The following is a 7091-nucleotide window of genomic DNA, read 5'->3' on the forward strand; positions in this document are numbered from 1 at the left end:
CCTAGTATATTATCATGACACATTCCCTTATTATCTTTTGCTTCCACAATTTTCCATACTTAAATAACACACACAATTCTATCTTAAGCTAACCAAAGATTCAATTTGAGATATATAATTATTTTTCCGCTTAAGGCTAGTAATGTGGTAGAATATAGAACAAATGGGATTTAAAGGCTCAAAGTGGCTAACAAAGGTAATTGAAAGGGTAGGCTTAATTTGGATAAGTAAGCTAAACAAATAATGGCCTTAATCATATGCAAACATATAAATATAATAAACATTGGACATATAGGATGAAACAAAATATAGATTACAATCATAGAGAAGTAAACACACAAGAATAAAATAATTATGGTTAAATAATGTAACCATTCATAAAGGCTCAAATCTCACAGGTTGTGTGTTCTTTAGCTCAAAAATCATGTTCCAAATACAACTTCAAGCAAATTTAACATAAAAGCTTTAATTAAAATTAGTGAAATTTTGTTCCAAAGATAAGGTCTTAGAAGAAACTTATTGTCTTTTTAATCAAGCAGAACATGCAGGCAACTAATCTATTACTATGCAATTGATCCTATTCTACAAAAGAAAAATCTAACTAAATATCCTAATTTATTGGTGCTAGGAAAGAGAAATTACCTCCGGAAGTCAGATACTGACCGACCTCCCCACACTTAAGGCTTTGCACCGTCCTCGGTGCCGTCTGTTAGGAACAAAGGTGGGTTGGTAGCAGTGTCTCCATCATCGGGGCCATTGTGGCTCCCTGTGCTGGTAAAGGAAGTGGAGTCCGGGGTATCTGAGTCCTTGAATTTTCCCATAATCAGCTCCTTGAGGTATGTGAATCGGCGCTTGTTACGACGCTCTCTCATCTTAGCTTTTTGTTCATGCCGATCCAACTTTTCAAGTATCTGATGGAGCAGTTGAGCTGTTGTAGGTGCCTGTGGTGTTGAAGAAGGAATATCTTCAACTGGTTCAGTAGGCTGGTTAAAAGTGGCTGCTGGAAGTCTAAGGTACTTCCCGTTGGGGACATACTGATCATCCCGTGGAAGCATGGCTTTGGTGTCCCCAGCTCTGTAGGAGACTCCGGCTGCTGAGACAAGATCTGAGACCAGGGCAGGAAAAGGTAAGTTGCCCGTGATTTGTACGTGTCCCATGGCATTCCGGATATGTCTTGGTAGATTCAGAGGTTGGTCTGTAAGGATGCACCATAGTAGAACGGCCATGTCCGCAGTGAAGGAGGACTCGTGAGTGCTCGGAAAGACGTAATGGGACATAATTTGTGCCCATACGTGAGCCTCCAAGGTAAGTGCTGAAGCCGAAATTCCCTTAGGGCGGGACGATGGTATCCGTAGATCCATCTACTGCCAAGTAGTGCGATAACTCTGAGAAAAAGATATGATAATTGGCAAATTAGGAAAACTGTGCGGCGCAAGTGACGCGGTCGCGTGGGGCACGCGATCGCGCGACTTGCGCTTAAACTGAATGACGCGATCGCATCGGTCACGCGGTCGCGTGACCCGTTTTATGCCATTGCCGCGAAGGCAGCCGCGCATTCGCACAACTCTCTGTTCAAAATCATTAAATGCCAAATTTTGGGTGACGCGATCGCATGGGGGATGCGATCGCGTGAGTGGTCAATTATTGGGGTTCGACGCGGACGCGTGGGGCACGCGATCACGTGAGAGGGACTGCGCGTCCAGCGCCAGTCTAGCACCACTCTAGCACAACTTTCGGGTGTGCACCACTTTGACGTCGAAATCCTGGTCACGCGGCCGCGTGGGGCACGCGGTCGCGTGGGAGGCCATTATTTCCATATGACGTGATCGCGTCGGCAACGTGGTCGCGTGGGACAATTTGTGCCATTGGCACGCCTCCAGCCACGCTCTCGCGTGACTCTCTGTTCAATTTATTATTCTCTCCCACACCTACGACGCGGACGCGTCAATGAGGCGGTCGCATCGTGTGAAGTTTTTTTTAAATAAAAGTATGGAAATGCAGATGCACGAAATGTACTAATGAAGAGAAGAGTTATTGAATAAGAAAACTAAAAATAAAGAAAAGAACGATCATACCATGGTGGGTTGTCTCCCACCTAGCACTTTGCTTTAACGTCCGTAAGTTGGACGCTCCACTAGCTCAGTCTTCGGCTATGTGGGGATCTTCCAAGAGGAAGATCTCAAGCTCCTTGTTTTTCTTCAGCTTCTCGCCATGGTACAGCTTTAAACGATGTCCATTAACTTTGATAAGTTAAGAGCTTGAAGGATGGCTTAGGTGATAAACTCCGTACGGTTTGGCCTTCTCTACTCTGTATGGACCTTCCCATTTGATCTCAACTTGCCTGGCATGAGCCTCAGTCGAGATTTGTAAAGGAGGACTAAATCCCCAGGTTGGAACTCTTTCCTCCTGATGTACTGATCATGTACAGCCTTCATCTTCTCCTTGTATAGTCTTGAGTTCTCATAAGCTTCTAGGCGAAGGCTTTCCCATTCTTGCAGTTGTAATCTCCTTTCAGCTCCGGCTTTTTCAATTCCCATGTTGCACTCCTTTACTGCCCAGAAGGCTTTGTGCTCTACTTCAACAGGGAGATGACAAACTTTTTCATAAACTAAGCGGAAAGGACTCATCCCAATGGATGTTTTGTATGCTGTTCTGTATGCCCAGAGTGCATCTTGTAGTCTGGTGCTCCAGTCTCTTCTATGAGGTTTGACTATCTTCTGCAAGATACACTTTATCTCCCTATTTAACACCTCGGCTTGCCCATTAGTCTGAGGATGGTAGGCTGTTGCAACTTTATGAATTATCCCATGCTTCTTCATTAGTCCTGTTAGTCTCCTGTTACAAAAATGGGTGCCTTGATCGCTCACGATTGCTCGTGGTGATCCAAAGCGACAAATAATATGGTTTCTCACAAAGGAAACAACAGTGTTAGCATCATCAGTGCGGGTAGGAATTGCTTCCACCCATTTGAAAACGTAATTCACAGCTAACAATATATAGAAATAACCATTAGAATTTGGAAATGGACCTATGAAGTCAATGCCCCAAACATAAAAAATTTCACAGAAAAGCATAATTTGTTGAGGCATCTCATCCTTCCTGGATATATTACCAAATTTATGGCATGGAAAACAAGATCTACAAAATTCAGCAGCGTCTCTAAAAAGAGTAGGCCACCAGAATCCACAGTCTAAGATTTTTCTAGCAGTTCGTTGAGGGCCAAAATGTCCTCCACTCTCAGATGAGTGACAGGCCTCTAAGATGGACTGGAATTCTGATTGAGGCACACACCGTCTAATTACCTGGTCAGCGCCACATCTCCATAAATATGGGTCATCCCATATATAATATTTAGACTCACTTTTTAGCTTGTCTCTTTGATGCTTAGAAAAGTTTGGAGGAAAAGTGCGGCTAACTAGATAATTAGTTACAGGTGCATACCAAGGGACTATCTCAGATACTGCTTGCAGGTTATCAAATGGGAAATTATCAGCTATAGAAGTGGAGTCATCTGTAATATGTTCAAGGCGACTCAAGTGGTCTGCCACTAAATTCTGGTTACCACTCCTGTCCTTAATTTCCAAATCAAATTCTTGTAATAGCAGTATCCAACGTATAAGCCTTGGTTTGGACTCCTTTTTAGCTAATAAATACTTTAGAGCTGCGTGGTCTGAATACACTACTACTTTAGTACCAAGTAAATAGGCTCGGAATTTATCCAGAGCAAAAACAATAGCAAGAAGTTCTTTCTCAGAAGTAGTGTAATTCGACTGAGTGGCATCTAAAGTTTTAGACGCGTAAGCAATAACAAAAGGATCCTTACCTTCATGCTGAGCCAGTGCTGCTCCTACGGCATGGTTGGAAGCATCACACATTATTTCAAATGATTGGCTCCAGTCTGGTCCTCTCACAATTGGGGCTTGAGTCAGTGCGGTCTTCAGCTTATCAAACGCTTGTTTGCAATTTTCACTGAACTCGAACTCAATATCTTTCTGCAGTAGCCTGGATAAGGGAAGTGCTACCTTACTGAAGTCCTTAATGAACCTCCTGTAAAAACCTGCATGGCCAAGGAAAGAACGGACCTCCCTCACAGAAGAGGGGTAAGGTAAACTAGAAATAACATCCACATTTGCTGGATCTACAGAAATGCCAGTGTTAGACACAACATGTCCTAGTACAATCCCTTGTTTAACCATAAAGTGACATTTTTCAAAATTTAATACCAGGTTTGTACTGACACATCTATCTAATACTTTAGATAATCCATCTAAGCAAAGGCTAAAGGAATCGCCGTATACACTAAAATCATCCATAAAAATCTCCATACAGCCTTCAATAAGATCAGAGAAAAGACTCATCATGCACCTTTGGAAAGTAGCTGGTGCATTGCATAAGCCAAAGGACATTCTCTTGTAAGAATAAGTCCCAAAAGGACATGTAAAAGTGGTATTTTCCTGATCCTCAGGAGCTATATGAATCTGGAAATAACCTGTGTAACCATCTAAAAAACAATAATGCGATTTACCTGACAGGAGATCCAGTATTTGATCAATGAATGGAAGAGGATAGTGATCCTTACGGGTTGCTTGGTTGAGGCGTCTGTAGTCAATGCAGACCCTCCAGGCGTTCTGAACTCTGGTTGTCAGGAACTCTCCATGCTCATTCTTCACAGCAGTGACTCCAGACTTCTTTGGCACCACTTGTACTGGGCTTACCCATTCACTGTCTGAGATGGGATAGATGATATCTGCCTCTAGTAGCCTGATCACTTCCTTTTTGACAACCTCTAGGATAGTGAGGTTCAGTCTTCTCTGGGGTTGACGAACAGGTCTTGCTCCCTCTTCTAAAAATATCCTATGCTCACAGACTTGAGGATTAATGCCTACTATGTCTGCCAAACTCCAACCAATTGCCTTCTTGTGCCTCCTCAGCACACCAAGTAGCTGCTCTTCCTGTTGAGAAGTGATTTCCCTTGCAATGATAACCGGAAACTTCTGCCCGTCTTCAAGGTAAGCATATTTAAAGTGTGGAGGAAGGGGTTTTAATTCTAACTTCTGATCATGTTCAGGCTCTGGGTTGTCTGGAGTTGGTAATAATGGTAAGGCACTATCATTGTCCTATGAGAATGTCCCCACACTTGGGCCTTGTCCTGTGTGCTTCTCTTCAAATTCCTCCTGGTGAACTTCAGCCACGGTTTCATCTATAATGTCACACTGGAGGATAGAATGATCCTCCGGAGGGTGCGTCATAACTCCATTCAGGTTGAAGATCACTATTCGGCCATCTATTTCAAAAGAGTATGTTCCTGAAAAAGCATCTAATTTAAACTTTAAGGTCTTCAAGAATGGCCTTCCGAGTAGGATTGATGATGGCTTGTCTGAGTCATTTTGGGGCATTTCCAGGATATAAAAATTAGTGGGGAACGTGAGTCCCTTAATGCCCACTAAGACATCTTCAGCAACTCCAACCACTGTAATAATGCTTTTATCTGCTAACACAAAATGAGCTGCCGGCCTTTTTAAGGGAGGGAGCCTCAAAACATCATATATAGACAAAGGCATTATACTCACACATGCTTCTAAATCACACATGTAGTCAGAAATTATCACACCACCAATAGTACAATTAACTATACAAGGACCTGGGTCACTACACTTTTCAGGTAAACCTCCCATTAAAGCAGATATGGAACTTCCTAAAGGAATAGTTTCTAATTCATTAATTTTGTCGTTTTGTATACATAAATCTTTTAGAAACTTTGCATACTTAGGTACCTGTTGAATAACATCAAATAGAGGAACAGTTACCTCAATCTTTTTGAATATCTCTACCATTTTTGGATCAGGTTCCAGCTGCTGCCTGGGCTTCCTTGCAAGTTGTGGAAATGGAATAGGAGTGGTGTCTTCTGCAGTGTCTGTGCCTTTTGATGCTTCCTCTTGTGGTTGCACTTCTTCTTCTTCAGCCATGTCCTGTATATCCTCTTCCTCTTCAACATCTTCTATTTCCACTACCTCTTCAGCTGAGGCGTGTTCTGGTGAGTTTGGCTCCTCCTGGTTCCTCTCCTGCAGTGTGGTTCCGGACCTTAGGGTGATGGCATTAATACCACCCTTGGGATTGGGTAATGGTTGAGAGGGAATTTCACTGGAGCTCAAAGGTTGATTATTGGAGTTATTCATTGAACCAATCTGTGAGACAAGAGCTTGCAAAGTAGCATTCAGACCATTCAGAGTGGCATTAATGTTATTTTCTATGGTCTGCTGTCTCCGATCAATTGATTGTAGTAAGTCATCATTAGCAGAAGAAGAAGGATAGGTAATTTGAGATGTCTGCTGTTGGATATTCTGTGGTCCTTGGAATTGCCTTAAGTGAGGTGCTCTGTAAGGCTGGTACTGGTTCTGCTGCTTGTTGTTGTTATTATTCCACCTCTGATTCCCCTGATTATCTCTGCCTCCTCTGTTGTTGTTGTTGTCCCTCCAATTTTGGTTAGAATTGTCCTGCCATCCATGGCTGTAGTTGCCACCTTGATTGTACCCTTGGTTGGGGCGGTCATAGAAGTTATGAGTGGCTGCCACGGTGTTGTCTTCCTGCTGGAGCTGCGGACATTCGTCAGTATAATGGCTGTAATCAGCACAGATTTCGCAAACTCTTTGTGGGACTAACTGTTGGTTTTGCTGTGGTGGAGAAGGCTGAGCTTGCTGAACTTGTTGTTGATTCAATTGCATCTGCTTCAGCAAGTTGGTTATTTCACAGATACTCTGAGTTAAAGCAGCAGTCTCTCTGCTAGAGGATACTTCTGCAACGGCTTTTGCACGGCCTTGTTTCTGCCTGTGATTCCTAGTAGATTCAGCTAATTCACTGATCAATTGCCATGCCTCATCAGTGGTCTTGTACTTTTTCATAGACCCATTGCTAGCACTTTCTAATGTGGTCTTATCTTGGGGCCTCATGCCCTGTGTGACATAACCGAGTAACACTATCTTGTCAATCATATGGTGGGGGCAAGCTTCCAGAAGATTATTGAAGTGCTCCCAGTACTCATAGAGAGTTTCAGAATCATCCTGAACAATCATGGAAATATCTTTCCTCAGTTT

At 42.9% G+C, this 7091-nt stretch overlaps 1 non-coding gene across 1 annotated transcript; it reads left to right on the top strand.

Annotated features, from left to right (window-relative positions):
* The first annotated feature begins 6983 nt into the window (after positions 1-6983).
* On the top strand, positions 6984-7091 carry LOC148576443 (small nucleolar RNA R71). The gene has a single exon (XR_015903928.1). It is a non-coding gene; the product is annotated as a small nucleolar RNA R71 (small nucleolar RNA).

This window comes from Arachis ipaensis, chromosome B1 (genome assembly GCF_059453495.1).
Source record: "Arachis ipaensis isolate K30076 ecotype BB chromosome B1, ASM5945349v1, whole genome shotgun sequence".
Classification (NCBI taxonomy): Eukaryota; Viridiplantae; Streptophyta; class Magnoliopsida; order Fabales; family Fabaceae; genus Arachis; species Arachis ipaensis.